Genomic DNA, 18,147 nt, shown 5'->3' on the forward strand with positions numbered 1-18,147 from the left:
GATGACATCTCAGAAATGAGTTCCACTCCTTCCTCAGGCACCAGGTCAACCTGTGTGTGCGCCCAAGGGTCAGGAAGCATCACAAGGGAGCAACAGTGCCTGGGATCTTGCAGGGCCTCCTGTCAGCCGGGGTGCCCCATCTGGATACAGTGGGACAGGAAGAAAACTTGGGAAATATCCAATAAGGAACGTTTTCAGTGCCTGGGCTCCTTGGGGCCAGGTATGGGCTCAGTGTACCCTGCCCAGATGATACAGGGTAGCCCCAGCCAGTCTCCAGTCTGGAGGAAGATAGAAGAATTGCCAGGTAGTCACCACCCTAAGACAGGAGAGCACTGGGACGTAGGGCTCCATAACAGGGTCCATCTGACATGGCACTTTGGTGTAGATCAAGAATGATCCCCAAAATTCTCATGCTCTCAGATATAGGACATTTGGAGGATAACTGCATCCTAAAGGCCCTGTATCTAAATGTGCTCTTAGGAGGCAGGGCCTGGTTGGATGAGGCATCACTGGGGGGTGACCTGGAAGGGTGCATCTCCTTCCCCAGCTCCTATCTTCTCTCTGCTTCCTTGCACCATGGTGTGAGCGGCTCTCCTCCACCACACCTTCCACCGTCCCCTGTGTACCCTGGAGCCAGCTGACCACAAACTTGAAACACAAGCCAGAATAAAGTTCTCCTTTAGATTGTGGTTATCCACATTTTATCTCAGTGATAAGAAAGTAACCAGGACACTTGGTCTCAAAGTGGTTTATTCCCTGCTCCAGAGGAGCCCCAAGCAATTGGTATGTGGAACAAAATGATAAAGAGCTATAACAAGGTAAGGGGACAGCAGAGACCAGCCCTGCTGATGAGATGGAGATGGGCCACTGCTGCAGACTGGGAAGAGAAATGGGAAGTAAGGACACCAAAGCCACGGGGGCTGCTGGTGACGTCCTTGGCTATGCCCACTGTCATGGCCAGGTCCAGTTAGTGGTTCTTCTGCTGACCACTTGTGTGGGTATCAGAGAGTGTAAGCTCTTATCCTTGACTGCTTGAGCCATGAGCTTCCTGGTCAGCCTGTTGCTCCTGCCCCTCTCCGTCTGTGCTGTGTGCGTCTCTGCTGCTTCTTCGCCTGGGGCAAACACCTCCATCCCACCTTCCTCTCTGAAGCCACTTAGCTCCAGCAGCACACGCCACTGTCCCACAGCCAAGGGACAGGCAGCCTGCTCTGCTCTGGGTTTCCCCTTTCCTCCAACCATGGGGGACACTGGCTAAGGCGCCCCACATCTTCCTGCTCTGTGCTTGGGGAGCAAGGAGCACTCGGGTGGCAAATGCCCATCTGGCAAGCACCCTGGTCCTCCACAGCGCTCTCTCGGGGTCCTTGAGTGTATTAATAGGGCGGGTGTGAACAGAGCTGAGGCCTCAGTGGCTGACAAAGGCTAATCCCGGGAGTGCTGTACTTCAAGATGAGGGACGAGCTTGAACTCCTAGGACCGCTTGGGCCTCCTGCCCACACCCTGGCACTTCTAGCCAAGCTGCCATTTGAAGTCGAAGTCCTCACACCTGGTACCTGTGTTGTTCACACCGATTGAGTAGCTGTTAACCCAAATGCACCAGGCAGAATGCTTGAAAAGGATCCCCCCAGCTAAGGCTTCAGATGGCCCTCAAGACAGATAACATGACCGGGACAGCAACACACACCTGTAACTCCAGAACTCTATGAGGCTGAGGCAGGATTATCGTACATTCAACCCAGCCTGGGTTACTTAGTGACTTACTGAGACTTTATCTCAAACTAAGAAATCATAAAGGGCTGAAGGTGTAGCTCAGTGGGAAGGTCTGGAGTTCAATCCTCAGTACTACAGAAAATAAATAAAATAAAATACAAAAATAGATCTTATCCCTGCCTACTCCTTTACCAATGAAGCCACAGTCTTTGAGTGGTCTTGAAATAGAAGAGTCTGGGGGCTGGGGATTTAGTTCAGCAGCATAAGCACCTGCCTTGCAAGCAGGTGGTCGTGAGTTCGATCCCCGATACTGATAAAAATGAAAAAGACAAAAAAAAAAAAAAAAAATAGAAGAGTCTGAGCCACCAAAGAACCACACCCAGCACTGCAGAGGAGGCTCCCTGTGCCTCTCAGCCTCACTCAGTTAACACACAGATGGGTATCTTTCTCTCCCTGCTGTCCGTAGCCATCAACAGTGTCTTTTTACTGCTGGATGTTCCGTGTCTAATGTCATGCTGTTGACATAGAAAGAGATCAGTAAATACTAATGGGGTGAAGGAAGGAATTCTAAGAAAAATGCCTGTGAACCTTGGCTGTGCCTCGGATCCCATGATAATGGCAACTTTAAAGGCTTAGAGCACATCTAGTGGGACACGACAGAATGACAGAAAGGAGGATGTGGGGGGCCAGCATGGGGATCCCTGCCTTTCAGATGGCACCACCATGCTAAACAGTAGTGCTGGCAGTGAGGCTGGTGTCCAGACTCGGCTCTGGTTAGGAATCTGAGTTCTCAAGGCCGTTAGGAATCTGGAGGCCCAGGATGAGCTGCCTTTGCCCGGGCGGATGGAATCACAGAGCCAGGAGCTTGTCAGAGGGCAATAAGGGACACAGCTCACGAGAAACTGGGCCCCCTTCTCTTTAATGGTTCTGCTCTTCCCCCAAAAGGCAGTGTCTCAGTGTGTCTCCCACAGATAAAATCTGTCTAGTGATGCGCTGCTTTCAGTCTGGAAACATCGCTGTTAGAGGCATCAGCAAGGATTTAACATGGCTTTTATGAAATGCCATTGAACTCGAGAACGTCAATGTCAGGTCAGTCCTGCCAGTAAATCCTGCAGATTTTGCCACACATTTCACAAATGAGCAAAAAAGTCACAGCATTGATGTTGACAACACCAAAACCCACTGTCCTGGTTTGGACCCAGGGGCTTGGACTTACTGCAGGGAACATTTGTCAACAATATGCTGTGTACAAGAAAACCATCTCCTCAAACTCTTCAGTTAACTTGAAAAGGAAGCAATTCTCCCTAACTCATTCCTGGAAGCAAATATTACCCTAATACCAAAACCAGAGAAAAACCCAACCAAAAAAGAGAACTTTAGGCCAATCTCCCTAATGAACATAGATGCAAAAATCCTCAATAAAATACTAGCAAACAAAATGCAGCAAGTCATCAACAAGATTATACATCATGACCGAGTGGGATTCATCCCAGGAATGCAGGGATGTTCAACATACACAAATCAATAAGTGTAATACATCATATCAATAGAGCCAAAGATAAGAATCACATGATTTTCTCAATAGGTGCATAAAAAACTTTTGATAAAGTCCAACACTCATTCATGATAAAAACTACAGAAAATTGAGGTCTTTATATCAGTCTGATAAAAGCTATCTTTGACAAACTAACAGCCAGCATCATAATGGTCAAAAACTGTAAGCTTTTACACCAAACTCAGGAATAAGACAAGGCTGTCCACTATCACCATTCCTGTTCAACATAGTGCTGGAAATATTAGCCAGAGCAATTATATAAGAGAGAGAAATAAAAGGAATAAGGATAGGAAAAGAAGAAGTTAAATTATCATTATATGCAGATGACATGACACTCTGCATAGAAGATCCCAAGACTCCATTGAAGGACTTCTAGGTATAATAACTAAATTTAGATTGTAGTTGGATACAAAGTCTATAGTCAAAAATCAATAGCATTCCTACACACAAATAGCAAACTCACTGAGAGAGAAATAAAAGAATACATAGCCTTCATGACAGCATCCGAAAAATGAAATACTTAGGAATCAATCTAACAAAGGAAATAAAAGATCTATTTAGTGAAAATTTCAATACTCCGAAGAAAGAAATTGAAGAGGATCCCGGAAAATGCAAAGACATTCCTTGTTCATGGATAGGAAGAACAAACATTGTGAAAATAGCCATTCTCCCAAAATTATTATACAGATTTAATGCAATTCCAATCAAAATGCCATTGGCATACTTCAGAGATATAGAGAAATCATTTCAAAAAGTCACCTGGAGCCAGAAAAGAGCCTACAATAACAAAGGCAATGCTGGGCAACAAAAACAAGACAGGAGGCATCATGAGTTCTGACTTAAAGTTATACTACAAAGCTACTGTAATGAAATCAGCATGGTACTACAATAAAAACAGACATGAAGATCAATGAAATAGATTAAAAGATACAATAACTACAAACACACTCAGCCACTTTTTCTTTGACAAAGGGACCAAACATATCCACTGGAAGAAAGACAGCCTTTTTAATAAGTGGTGCTGGAAAAACTGGCTTTCCAAATGCTAAAAACTAAGTCTAGGCTCATGCCTATCTGGCTTTCCAAATACTAAACACTAAGTCTAGGCTCATGCCTATCACTATGCACTAAACTAAAGTCAAAATGAATCAAAAATCTAAATATTAAAACAGCAACACTAAATCTGCTGGAAAAAAAAGTAGGTAGAAATCATGAAGACATAGGGGTGGGTGGATAATTCATGAACAAAAATCAAAGTGCATGGAAATAATTCCCAGAATCAATAACTGGGATCTCATCTTATTAAAAAGCTTTTGCATGTCAAAAGAAATTTCCAACATAATGAAGAAAAAACTCACAAACTGGGGAAAAAAATCTTAGTCAACTGCCCCTCAGACAAAGGACTTCTATGTAGAACATAATGAAGAATTTTTAAAATTCAGACCCCTGAAATTCAAGGCCCAATTCAAAAATTGACATCTGGGATTAATACACACTTCTCAGATGAAGAACTACAAATGGCAAATAAACACATGAAAAAATGTGCATCATTATTGGTCACTAGAGAAATGCAAATTAAAACCACCCTGAAATTCAATTTAACTCCAGAAAGAATGGCCAGGATGAGGAAAACCACCAGTAACAAATGCTGGAGAGGCTATGAGGAAAAAGGAACTCTCCTGCACTGTTGGTAGGAGTCTAGACTGGTGCAACCACTGTGGAAGCCAGCCTGGAGGTTCCTCAGAATACTGAGACTGGAAGTCCCATTTGACTCTACTGTTCCACTTCTGCGCATATTCCTAGAAGAATTGAAAACAGACCACAGTTATACTTGTGCTCTCATGTTTATAACAGCACAATTTGTAATATTCAGATCTTGGAAACAATATTGATGCCCATCAACTGAGGAATGGATAAAAAAGATGTGGTATTTTTATGCAATGCAGTACTACTCAGCTATAAAGAAGGATCACACTGTGACTTGAGACCATACTCATAAGTGAAATAAATTAGACTCACATGTGTAAATAAATACTGTATTGTCTCCCTAGTATAAGAAATTAAAAGAGTAAACAAGGTACAAAATTGTCTTAGTTACTTTTTACTCGTCACTGAGACAAAATACCTGAAGCCCAAAGTTGGGAAAGGAAAGGTTTATTTCTTACAGTTTTTGGAGGTTTCAGTCCACATTCAGTTGGCTCTAAGGCAGGCAGGCATGGCTGGGCCACAGTTCATGGTGGCCGCCAACAGCAAACAGGAACCAGCAAAGAGCAAGACACACCTTCTTCCTGCCATTATATCACATCACGGCTCCACCCCTTTGTGGGTGGAGCACTGACACAATCAATCCAACACTAGACAATTACAATTAACAAATGCGCAATTCAAACTCATGAGGCCTGGGGCCACAGACATAAACCATGACAAAAATCCTCAATAAATATTGTGAAAGGCTGAGAAACTGCTCAAAGGGGAAAAATAACTCAGGGAAAAGGAGAAAAGAAGGAAGGGAAAAGAAAAAAGATATAAATTTTTATATACACACTTAATATAGCTAAGATGATTGCACTACTAATTCTATTAGTTTTTGGAACAAAACAGCCAACATTCACAGGATTGGATCAATTTTGAATGCTTATATGTGGTAATCTGAGTAACCCTTTTGAAGATAACTGTGCACAATAACAACCTTAGTTATGTTCCTAACACCTTGTTTTGAGGACCTATATTGTCATTGTTTTTCGCTCTTTGTTGTTATTTGTTTGTTTCTTTTCTTTCTTGTTTTTCTTGTAATTGATTCATTTTGATTTTGTTTTTCCATCTAACACAGAAAGGATAGATGCACATGTGTAGGCTTATACATGCCTAGAACTTGTCTTACAGAGTTTACAAGAATTGATTTTATTATACGTGATGGTATGAACAACTACTTTGAAGAAAATGAGACATTATGGTAGCCATTGCTGATTTCCTATCATCTTGTTGTGAAGTCCAGTAATGCTTTTATTTCTTGTTTTATTGATTTTAGTTTGTTTTGTATTATTTAGTTTTAATAAATGGGTGTGAAGGTATGGACAGCTATTTTGAAGAGAATAAGAGACATTATGGTACCTATTGTTGATATTCCAATTGTCTGGCTTTGAAGGCCTGTAATGCTTTCACTATTTTTTTATCCATTTTATACTATTTTGTATTTTCTAAATTCATTATGTGTGAAGATATGAACAACTATTTTGAAGAAAACAACAGACACTGTGGTAGCCACTATTGATTTCCTGTTGTCTTGTTTTGAAATCCTGTGTTGCTTGCATTGTTTTGTTCTGATCTGCTTTGTTCTGTTTTGTTTTGTTTTGCTCTATTATCTTTAAAATAAAAAATTAAAAAATAAATTATATTAAAAAGCTACTGTGATAAAATCAGCATGGTACTAGCAAAAAATAAAAACAGACCTAAAGATCAATAAAACAACGTATAAGATGCAGACACAACTACAAAGACACTCAGCAACCTTATGTTTGACAAAGGGGCCAAGCAGGTTCACAGGAAGAAAGATAACTTCTTTAATAAATGGTGCTATAAAAGTGGACTTTCCACATGCTGAAGGCTAAAACTAGACATATATATCACCATGCACTAAAGTCAAAATAAAGATCTAAATATTAAAATAGTAACCCTAAATCTACCAGAAGACAAGGTAAATAGAAATCTTGAAGACTTAGGTGTAGGCAAAAAGTTCATGAACAAAATGCAAACTGCACCAGGAAGTACTTCAAAGAATCAACAACTAGGATCTCATCTCATTAAAAAGCTTTTGCACGTCAAAAGAAACCACAAACAGAGTGAAGAAAAAAACCCACATAATGGCAAAAAAATGTAGCAAACGGTTCCTCAGACAAAGAACTTATATCCAGAACATATAAAAAATTGAAAAACATCAGGCCCCCGAACTCAAAGACCCAATCCAAAATGGGGGATCTGAGATGAACATGCACTTCTCAGATGAAGAAAAACAAATGGCAAATAAATACATGAAGAAATGTTCAACATCACGAGTCATTTGAGAAATGAAAATCAAAATGCAACTGAGATTCCATCTCATTTCAGAAATAATGGCTATCATCAAGAAATCAGCCCATAACAAATGTTTGTGGGGCTTTAGGGAAAAAGGAGCCTTTCTCCACTGTTGTTGACAGTGTAGACTGTACAACTACTGTGGAAATCAGTATGGAGATATCTTAAAAAACTATAATTAGAAGTCTCATTCAATCCAGCTATTCCCTTTCTGGGTATTTTCCTAGAAGAATCAAAAGCATCATGCCATAGTGATATATGTGCACCCATATTTATAGCAGCACAATTTAGATCTTGGAAATTACCCAAATGACCATCAAGCGTTGAATGGGTAAAAAAGATGTGCTATTTTATGCAATGGAGTATTACTCAGGTATCAAGAAGGATAAACTTGAGGCTTCATAGGTAAATAGATGCAATTTAAGACCATACTCATAAGTGAAATAAATCAAACTCACATGTGTAAATATCATACTGACTCCCTAGTGTAAAAAAAAAACTGAAAGAGTAATAAGATCCAAAATATGCAATAGATATTGTGAAAATGAAAGGGAAAGAAAGTGCTCAAAAGGAAAGAGCAAGTGGGGTAGGGAAAAGGAGAAAAGAAGAAAGGAAAAGATTGTATGTACATATACAAGATAGATAACTACACCACTAATCTCTGTAAGTTCATCAAGATAGATAACTACACCACTAATCTCTGTAAGTTCATCAAAAAGTTTGTGCGCTCATTGTTTGATTGTTTGATTTTTTTATGCCTAAACCTTTTAACCTGAACAAATACTTGCACATGTCAGTTTGATTCGATTTGATTTGGTTTGGTTTGGTTTGGCTTGGCTTGCTTTGTTTTGCTTTTTGGCCTGGTGTGGCTTTTTTGATTGAACTCACACTCTTGTGATTACTAGGCAAGCGCTTGAGCTGCTGAGCTAACCCCTCAGCTACCTGGTTTGGTTTTGGAGACAGGGTCTCACTACCTAGGGCAGGCTCACCGTGAAACCACTATGTAGGCCAGGCTGGGCTCAAATTCAGCACTCCTCCTGCCTCAGCTTCCTGAATGCTGGAATAACAGCTATGCACCACCATGCCTGGCTAGAAGTGGTGTTTGTTACAATTTTATAGTTCTCTGTATTTCCCCCAAATGCCACAATGAGTATACATTACTTCTGAAATCAAAAGGTAGCTATCTATAAGGAAAAACATGTGTTTTTAGGATTTTAGTCACTAAGATCTTTGGTGGGGCTGCCACTGACTAGAAGTGACTCTAACAGAACAGGAGGAGCCTTGGACTTGGCTGCCTCTAGGGACAGAGCAGGAGGAAAAGTTTTATGGACATTGTTTACCTCCACTTGGATCTCAGCTGCTGAACACATGGAGTGAGTGAGTTCTTTGGCTCCCAATTGAATTACTTCAACAATGAGACACTTTACTGGCTTTCAAATAAAAATTGCACGTCCTTCGTTAAGAAGGTGAAAAAACAAAACAGTAGTTGTGCCATCATCAGATTCAGCAGAGGAAGTTTGGGTGGAGACTAAGAAAATGTTAAAACCCAAGTGGCTATTTGTCTTATGCAAACAGAGCTGTACATGGGAGCACTAGCGTGCGGGGCTGGGAACCTGCTATGGCTGGAGAATGATGGGAAGGTGGAGAGGGGCTTGAACGGGGCTCTGACGGGCTGAGGGTGCTAGTAGTTACTCACTTTATCCGCGCTGGCCTGGATTTCAGCCCTGCACTGTGGCCCAGGTAGAATTCCCTTCTCTTCCTCAGTTTTCTCACCTGATGGAGAGGAATGGGGAGGGTTTGTAGCTAAAATGTTTGTTTCTGTTCTCTCTAACAAATTTGAGATTAAAAGAGGCTGCGCTATGATTCTGAGCAATTACACTTGAAAACAATGTTTATTTTTTCAGGTTTGTCTCCTTTGGCTCCTTTTTTTCAAGGTGAAACAAGATGAATCTCTCCAGCCCCTCACCTCTGTACCCACACACAAATCTCATTTTCTTCCAGATTTAAAATGCAGAATCGCTGAGTGGCGCCTGTTGTTCCAGTCAACATGATGCCCTCATCCAGAAGTCTGGTCACCACCATATATAATTTATGAATCCATCCCAGCAACAAGGCAAAGAGAAAATGAACTTGAATTTGAAGTGTCTGAGACAATGAAATCGCTTTTCAGTTTCATGTGCCGGCGAGTTCATCCTCATTTTCATCTCTCCATTTCTTCCCAAATTTGTTACCCCACGGACTGATGCTCCAATTACAATTGCTTCCCCCCACTCCCTCTCTTTCTAGCCAATAAATGCCATGGCCTTTCGCAGCACCGTGCGCTTATTTTCCAATTACTCTGGGTAAACGTGGATGAAACGGCAATTGAAATGAAGCTTTTAACTCATTTGATTTGGTCCCAAGCAGAATTTTCACGATTGAGATGTAAACATCAAGGCTGTCATCCACAGAGATGACAAGTGTTAGGAGAAGCTGCCTGAAAAAGATCCCTCCCTCGCAAAGAGCAGTTTCAGCTGGGACGTCTTTACTTCAAATTAGAAAAAGACGTGTTTCCAAGTCTGTCACCGAGACACTTCCATTTGTCTGGATTTTGAGCTCCCATCGATCAGCCTCTTTGAATCTCCATTAGCAGGTTGGAAATTTATTTAGAAAGCTGACAGGTACTATTTGGGGGATTAATGACCAATGATTTATGAATATTGAGTAGCATTGTAGTAATCAGAGGCAGAGCCATCGTCATGGTTGTAGCCTACTCTCCTCACCATTACGGTCTCCAGCAATCGCTCAAAGCCAGTTAAATGATCTGATTTATGACCTTAACCTTCAGGGTCCAGCCTATTTGCTCTCTGGTGTGTAAATTCTAAAAATGCAATTCCCTCCACCTCGGGAGAGCCAATTTAAGTCAACATTATGCATGAGCCGAGAATGTGGGAATTCTCAGATCTCCTATTTCACTCATTAAATTTGCACTGAACATCTTGCAATTAAAGTTTCATCTAGATTTCCTCTTATGATTGACATTTGGCCAGGATGAAATGAGTTCGAATTTGGTCTCTCCCAAGACTTAGAAGGAGTAAAGTGGGCCTTGAGATTGTTTTGAGAGAAATGATTATAGAGCACTAATACTCTGATTAGCATTTCGAGCAGACTAATTGGGGAAGGGCTGGCGATACCCCTCAGCGAGGGACATTGGAGAGCCTAGCCAAGAACGAGATGGGAACCCAATCTGCTTTCAAAACCATGCTTGTTTGCTTTGGCAAAACTGAAACCAAAGATGCAAACTGAGTAAGAAGAAGCCTCACTGATCTCAGAGATCAAAACTTCAGTGTTTCAGTCTCAGGACTTGGAATCCAGCAGAGGATTCCCCAACATGGCAGGGACGTGGTTCTTCCTTGGATATGACGATGTGAACTCATCCTGGCCAAAGGAGCACTAAATGAAGAGATGACTGGATTCTCCACACCTGATCCTCACCCAGCTTCCCTATCCAAATCAATAACACATGTGTGGCTGAGAAATAAGCTTATTGAATTAAGCCCTTGAGTTTGGGATTTGCTTTATAAGTCAAAGTAGTTTAACACATCCTAGTGTACTCTGGGGGTCAGTAAGCCTATCCTTGAGAAAGTCACCCAAGAGCACACCAAAGCCCTAATATTCCTGAGAGCACAGAGTGGGTCTAACACTCCCCTAAGAGCACACAGTAGGTCTACTCCCAGAGCACACAGTGGGTCTAATATATCCAACTCAACCATGAGTCAATCCCTTACACACTAATCCGCCCAGGGACTCAGGGGTTGTTTCTTTTTCAATTGAACTGATACATGTACACGTCTAACCAGCTGTCAAGACTGATCCTGAGGAGAAATGTGAAAGTCCACCTCCACACCACTGTCTACTGAAATAGGTTACCATGCACTGTCAGTGTTCTGTTGTGTGGAATTGTGTTTTTGCGAATGTTGAGCAGAGGAAATTTTGACAAAATTATAAAAGGATGCTTAATGGTTTTTTGCAGAAGTGAAGCCTGAGGGAAGAAGAGAGAAAGGCAGCAATGCTATCATATTGCCATCACTGTGAAGAAGCAGAGGGGCTAAGAGCCCGGCTGGAGGAGACGTGGATGGCAGACCCTAGCAGACTTAATGCAGCAGTCCCCAGCCTTCCTGGCCGAGGGACCGGTTCTGTGGAAGACAGGTTCCCAAGGTTGGTGGTGGAGGGTGGTTTAGAAATGATTCAAGTGTGCAGCACTTATCGTGTGCTTTATTTTTATCATTACACTAGATTTTCATAAGGAGCCCACACCCTAGATCCCATACATTTGCAGGTCATAGCAGGATCCATCCCTTGTGAGAATTTATGGCCCCCACTAATTCACCAGGAGCAGGAGCTCAAGCATGATACGGAGATGGGGGCAACGGAAACAGCAAGTTTTGCTCCCCACCTCCTGCTATGTGGCCCGGTGGTAACAGGCCACAGACTGGTGGGGACCCCCAGTGGAGAGATCTTCTGATGTGTGAGTAAATATTTGAAGCAGGTGAGGGGAGAGAGGGCCTGGGTAACAGAGTTTACCACTCTGGATGGTGTGTTTTCCCAAGGAAATTGAATATGACTAATTTCAAGCTCTCAACATGATGTCCTTAACCTCAGAACTGGGAAGAGAGGTGCACAATTGATTCTCCAAAGCCAGCAGGATCCATATCGAGTCTTCATCTGCAGGAGCCAGGTCTTCCCCACTGCCACGGAGCTCAGTGCAACTTCAGCATCCTGCAGATGGGGGTGGGAGGGGACCCCAATGTAGAACAGCTGAGCCTGGCAGAGGCTGAGGGGAAACTGCAGAGCCAGGTGGAGTAGGTGGTCCCAAAGACACTGGCAGGAGAAGGAAGAGGACCTGTGCTCCGTGGAGTGCAGACCGGCACCACCCTAGGTCACAGGGGCTGGGGGACAGGAAACAGCAGTGGAGCAGAGGTGCAGACCAGGGGCATCATGGGAGAAAAGGGGACAGAGCCTGAGTGTTTGTGTTTATGTTTCCACAATTGGCAGGTTCCTGGAACCAGGACCGCCTCCCAAACACAAGACAAACAATGCTGACAGTTGGCCCATGAGATCTTCCCAGCTCTCTTCCCAGCTATTTTGAAAAACAAAACAAAAAACAAATCTCCCGCCCTACCCCCCAAATGCACTCAACGCCCTGGTGGAAAGTGTTTTGGAATTTGAATGAAATGATTCTCTTCTTGTCTTCTCGGCTAGGTGACTTCACATGTTCAATTTAGTTTCTTCAAGTGTAAAATGTGAATTAGGCTCCCTGCATTTCACAGATTTCCTGAAAGAGTTCAGTAGGATAAGAAGTGTGACAGCACCCCCTACGCAGGAGCAACCTCGCTGTCACTCAGATGGTATAAGTGGAATAGACTGGGCAACAGGACAGCGGCCCTTACTCCCCAGGATGGCAGCCTCTTTATGGTGGCCGCTGCAGTCTCAGAGCCAAGTTGGAGGCAGAGGACCATGGGACTTGCCCATCTTCCCCCTGATTGGCTGAATGCAGCCCAAACACCCCTTTGCGAGCCAGGGTAGTTAGCCCATTGGCTCCACCCATGCGTGGCCAACTGTTGTTTATTATGCAGCTTCCAAATGCCAGGCAGAGCCCCAATGAGGACACAAGCACAATTTCAACAGGCAAAGACCTATTGGGCAGGCAACCAGGTTGGAGAGGCTCCATGGTACTGCAGCTGGGCTCTGCTCCCAGGGCCAAGAAATCTGAGCTCATCTACTCTGGAGCAAAGCCACCCCAGGAAAACCTGAAAAGCAGCAATTTATTCCAGAGGAGAGTTTCTTATCCATGTCTAACATCTCTCTCAGGGTGCCATGCCCCCCCCCCCATGCTCACTGAGCGGGGCAGCAGGGTTGGAAGGCATAAGACAGGGCACATGACTCAGTGCACAGAAATTGTTTCTTCCATTTGCTCATTAGAGGAAGAGCATTTGGTTAAGTGCCCAGTTCAGGGCATGGTACTAGCAACAGGGCACCCAGGTTAAAGGAGGCAAAGTCCCTGCCATCTGTAGCTCAACTGGACAGGAGAAGAGTTGCAGAAAGACAGACCTAAAAAGAGACCAGAGTGATAAGTAGGACACATGCCAGCATGTCATCTAGACAGTGCATGGTGGGCTCAGGAAGGCCCAGTAGGACAGTGGCCAACCTTTCTAGTGGAGGAAGCCCCAGAAGTACTCCCCAAGACAGAAGCACTTAGCTGAGTGGGTATCTCGGAAGCAGTTATGGGGACAGGGGTATCTGAGTCACAGGAGATGGAACAAGTAAAGGTGCTGATACCTGAAGCACCATGGCAACCAGTAGAGGTGCTGACCCCCAGTTAGGCCACAGGGTGATGTCCCATAACAGGCAAGGCTGGAGAGATGGCAAGGGCCAGGTTGTGGCAAACTTCCTCTGACCCTGGCTTACAGATGTACTCAAACTGCCTTCCAATCAGCCTCCATCACCCGAGAAAATCATGCTCAGGGAACAGGAGCAGAGTGAGGGACACAGGACAGAGCAGGATGTGGGTCTCCAGGAGGAGGTCACGAGGTGATGTTGGCCTTTGCAAATTTACTCTATTCTTGTAGGGTAAGAAGATGAAAAGAAGGCGACACCACACTAGGAGCCAAGACGCCTGCACCACAGCACTGTCTGGAAATGTGATGTGGGGAGCACGGGGCCCAGCTCCTGGGGTGGACCTGCAGGGCTCACAGAGGGTGATGCACCCTATCACAGCCTGCCAACCCATCAGTGCTGCCCCACTTGACAAGATTCAAGAAATACCTCTAAATGCTGCCTCCGTGCTCCGCAGTCCCACGTGGCATCCTCCCAGGAAGCGCAAGAGGGGATACTAATGATGAAAGCTACTCTTGGTGTCACCATGTGCAGTGTCTCAAGTCACAGTGTTTGCAGGATGGGGACTCCCACCCCACTTTCCTGCCTGCTGTGGCCTTATCTGGTCCTCACATTAGTTTAGTGCTGAGAACTGAAGTATTGTTCTACTAATAACAGTCACGGTAATAATATGGCCTACGAGGAGGGCATTTGCTACACTTGTTAAAGGAGACAGACATTACTGTTATTCCGTTTTTTATAATGCTGTTGATTGATCCCAGGGCACTGAGCTACACTCCCCAGTCCTACTTTACTTTTTATTTTGAGACAGAGTCTTGCTAAATTGCCCAGGCTGGACTTGAACCCACGATCTTTCTGCTTCAGCCTTAGAGTGCACCAGCATGTCTGGCTTGTTATCTTGTTATTCCCATATTGAAGAAGGAAAGCTAGAGAGAGAGAGAGAGAGAGAGAGAGAGAGAGAGAGAAGAGACAGAGAGAGAGAGAGAAACAATATGATAGAGCTGAGACCCAGTTTTATGCAACATTGTTTCCCAATAAATAAGCAATCAGGTGATGTTTGCTATATACCCCATCCTGGGCAGGCTGACGACAGTTGCTTCTGAGACAGCGTCCCAGTGTTTTACGAATGGCTCTCAGACCGGACCATAAGGCATCATTTATAGGGTTCTTTATAAAAGAAACCTGGCTCAGAGCACCACACCCTCAGGAGTGGTTTCCCCCAGGGCTGGGTTAAGCTTCCCAGGCCTCTCAGGGCAAGACTGTCAAAGATGCTTTCTCAAAGTCCCACAACTTTCCCATCTGTGAGTTCCTATGGGATCCAATGGGTGGGGGGTGTGGGACAGACACACACACACACACACACACACACACACACACACAGAGAGAGAGAGAGAGAGAGAGAGAGAGAGAGAGAGAGAGAGAGAGAGAGTAGGGAGGCAGAGCATTTCCAAGAATGTTCTCAAAAGTCGGGATTCAGGCTTGTACATCACATTGCCCACCATGAGCAGCAGGGTGACAAACACATAGATCTCAACAAATATTTGTGAACAGAAAGATTCTGAAAGGGAAACCTAGGTGACAAAAATAGGCCTTGATACAGCACAGTCGCAGCTGTGAGGGGGGAAGGACAGAGCCCAGGCACAGACCAAACAGAAGCTTACATGGGTTCGAGTTCATGGCAGCATCATTCATGAGGGCCACCGGTAGGGGCACCCCAAGTGCAACCCTCAGTCAATGGAGAGTGGAACGTGGTGTGCTGTGTAATAGACTGTTCCTCGCCCGTACCAGTGTGAAGTTCGGGTTCAGGCTGCAACATGGGTGAGCCTGAAATAAGTCAGCCACAAAAGGATAAAGAGTATATAATTCCATTTGTATGATATCCTTAGCCAAGGTGATTAACAGAAACAATGCATTAGAAGGTACCAGAGGCCAGGAGAGAATGGGAAGTTGTTGCCAAATGGGTACAGGATTTCTGTTCAAAGACAAAAAATTTTGGAATGAGATAAGGATAGTAGTTGCACAACATTTTGTTACCACAATTTTTTTTACCACAATTAAAAATGCAGAAGGGCTGGGGATGGAGATGAGTTATAACTAGGTCCTGGGCTCCATCCCCAAAATCACACTTACATACACACACACACACACACACACACACACACACACACTCCAGATATGAAGTAATCAGAAGTCAGTTGTGCTAGCATATGCCTATAAATCCCAAAACTCTTAGAGACTGAAGCAGGAGGATCACAAGTTCAAACCTATCCAGGCAACCTAGCAACTTAAAAGACTTTGTCTCAAAAAACATTTTGGTATCAGGAATCAAACTCATGACCTTGCACATGCCAGGCAGGTGCAATGCTGTGAGTTATGGCCCCAGCCCAAGAAGTAATTTACAAAGGGACAGATATGTAGCTCAACATGAAGACTTGGTAAAAAAAAAAAAAAGCTAATAAGTAATAACAATAATAACCACAAATTGATCGATGGATGACATTTGGAATTGCAGACATTCATCATTTAACAACAGATTTTCCATTTGTAATGAGATTGTTAATTAAATTGGTCACTCAAAGAGGAATTTTATATACTATGTATATGACAATATTCAGAACAAAGAAATGACTCTTACATGCAGCACTGTTATGTATAACAATATAAAACTACACTACTATACTGTAAGAGCAACCAGCAAAAGATACAATACTGCATAGTGTATGGTACATAAAAAGACACTGAGGCTCTATAAACGAGATATACAGGACGGTACAACAAAAGACAAGTTTTAAGTCTGAAAATTATACCTTGGTCCTAAATTGTTAAACACGTGTGGCATTTAGTGTGGAATATCTTTATAAAGTCAAAGTGTTGGGTGTAAAAAAGGAAAACAAAAAGAGGAGACCAGAATGGACAGGAGTTAATTCTCCTGTGGCACCAGGGAGGGCGTCTGGGAGGAGGTGGCCACTGAATGTGCTGGCGAACAAGACAGACAAGACCTGGAGGAAGAATTGCACATGCAACTCCACCTCCGCCAGGCCCGGGTAGAGCCGTTGAGCCGCCTACAAGCTGTTGAAGAGTTAGCATCGCCTCACAGCCCTGCCCACCCAGCATCTGCAAGACTCAGCTCAGCCCCATGAGGGGAGCTTCCCCAGAGCCCTGGCCCACACCAACCCATCCTGCTCTCCAGAGCCTTCCCATCTATTCTAAGGACGAATTACACAGGAGGTCTCCAAAGCCATTGTGTGATCCATTAATCCTCCGAAATGCTCTGAGAACAGGAGTTTTCATGATCAAATAATTCTGGGAAGCATAGCCAATCAATAGCCTCTCGCTTTTGATTTTTGCAATGCACAAGAGCTCATTAAAAACCCTGAGAAACCTGGGGATGTATAACTTTGCAGAATTATTTGTCCTTGTGCACACAATTCTCCTTTTTATTAACGCTAGTTAATATCTCGCCCAACTTATACTCCTCAGGTAAGGAAATGCTCCCCAAATAGATTCGCCAGCCAAGAATGTAGGCTCGTGGAGGGTAGGGCCTGCATTTGCAATTTCTTTTCTCCCATTCCCTCACGGTGCTGAGCCCATCACCCAACAAGGGTACATCCTGATGGATCCTGTTGCCTTGACAACCAGCTCTGAGTTGCTATTTCAGGACCTTCTTTCCATCTCTGGAGCCCCAGGAAAGCAGCAAATGCCATAAGACATTAGCCTGAGCTCACAGTATTTTTGGCCAAGTGGCATTAATAATGCTCCGCACATCTCATCAGCCAGGGCTTCCCAAGATGGGCAGGACAAGATCCTCCCAGGGACAGAGCGAGAAGCCAGCTCCTCGGAAGCCCACTGCTAATGGAGACACTCAATTCCCTTTTATTTTTCCAGCTAATTTGGTAGGTAGGAAGTGGCACTGAATTGTTTACAGCCTCATTGTTAGAGGCAATGTGATCCCTCAGGTGAGTACCTCCCATCTCTGTCACACCATCTGTTTTGTGGCTGTCGACTGCTCCTCTGTGCTTGTGGAGCCTTTATGGGGACGCTAAAGCCCAGGGGTATTCAGCAGGCCTCTGATTGTAAGGAGAGCACAATTTCCACCTGATGCCAAACAAGAGGGAGCCGAGGCTTCCTCCTGCCTCAGCTAAGTGCTGGCATGCAGCTCTGCCACCTGGAACCTGGCTGCCACCTCTCTGGTCTGAAGTGAGCCCTGGGCCCTGGCTGAGATGCAGAGAGGTCCAGAAGCTCTTCTCTACCAGCACCCATCTGCCATCAAAGCTCAAAGACCCTGACTTGGGCCTGTCAGTCAGTTCACTGAAAATGGGTCAGTTGGCAAGGGCTACGCAGTGACACGTCAGCAATGTCAGGGACAACTTCTGTCGCTGTGGCTTCTGTCTATTGCTGCCCTGACCTTTGATGCCTGGCACTCCATTGCACTGCGGTGT

Source organism: Cavia porcellus, unplaced genomic scaffold (genome assembly GCF_034190915.1).
Source record: "Cavia porcellus strain 051 isolate PalLab524CR breed Dunkin Hartley unplaced genomic scaffold, mCavPor4.1 scaffold_23, whole genome shotgun sequence".
Classification (NCBI taxonomy): domain Eukaryota; kingdom Metazoa; phylum Chordata; class Mammalia; order Rodentia; family Caviidae; genus Cavia; species Cavia porcellus.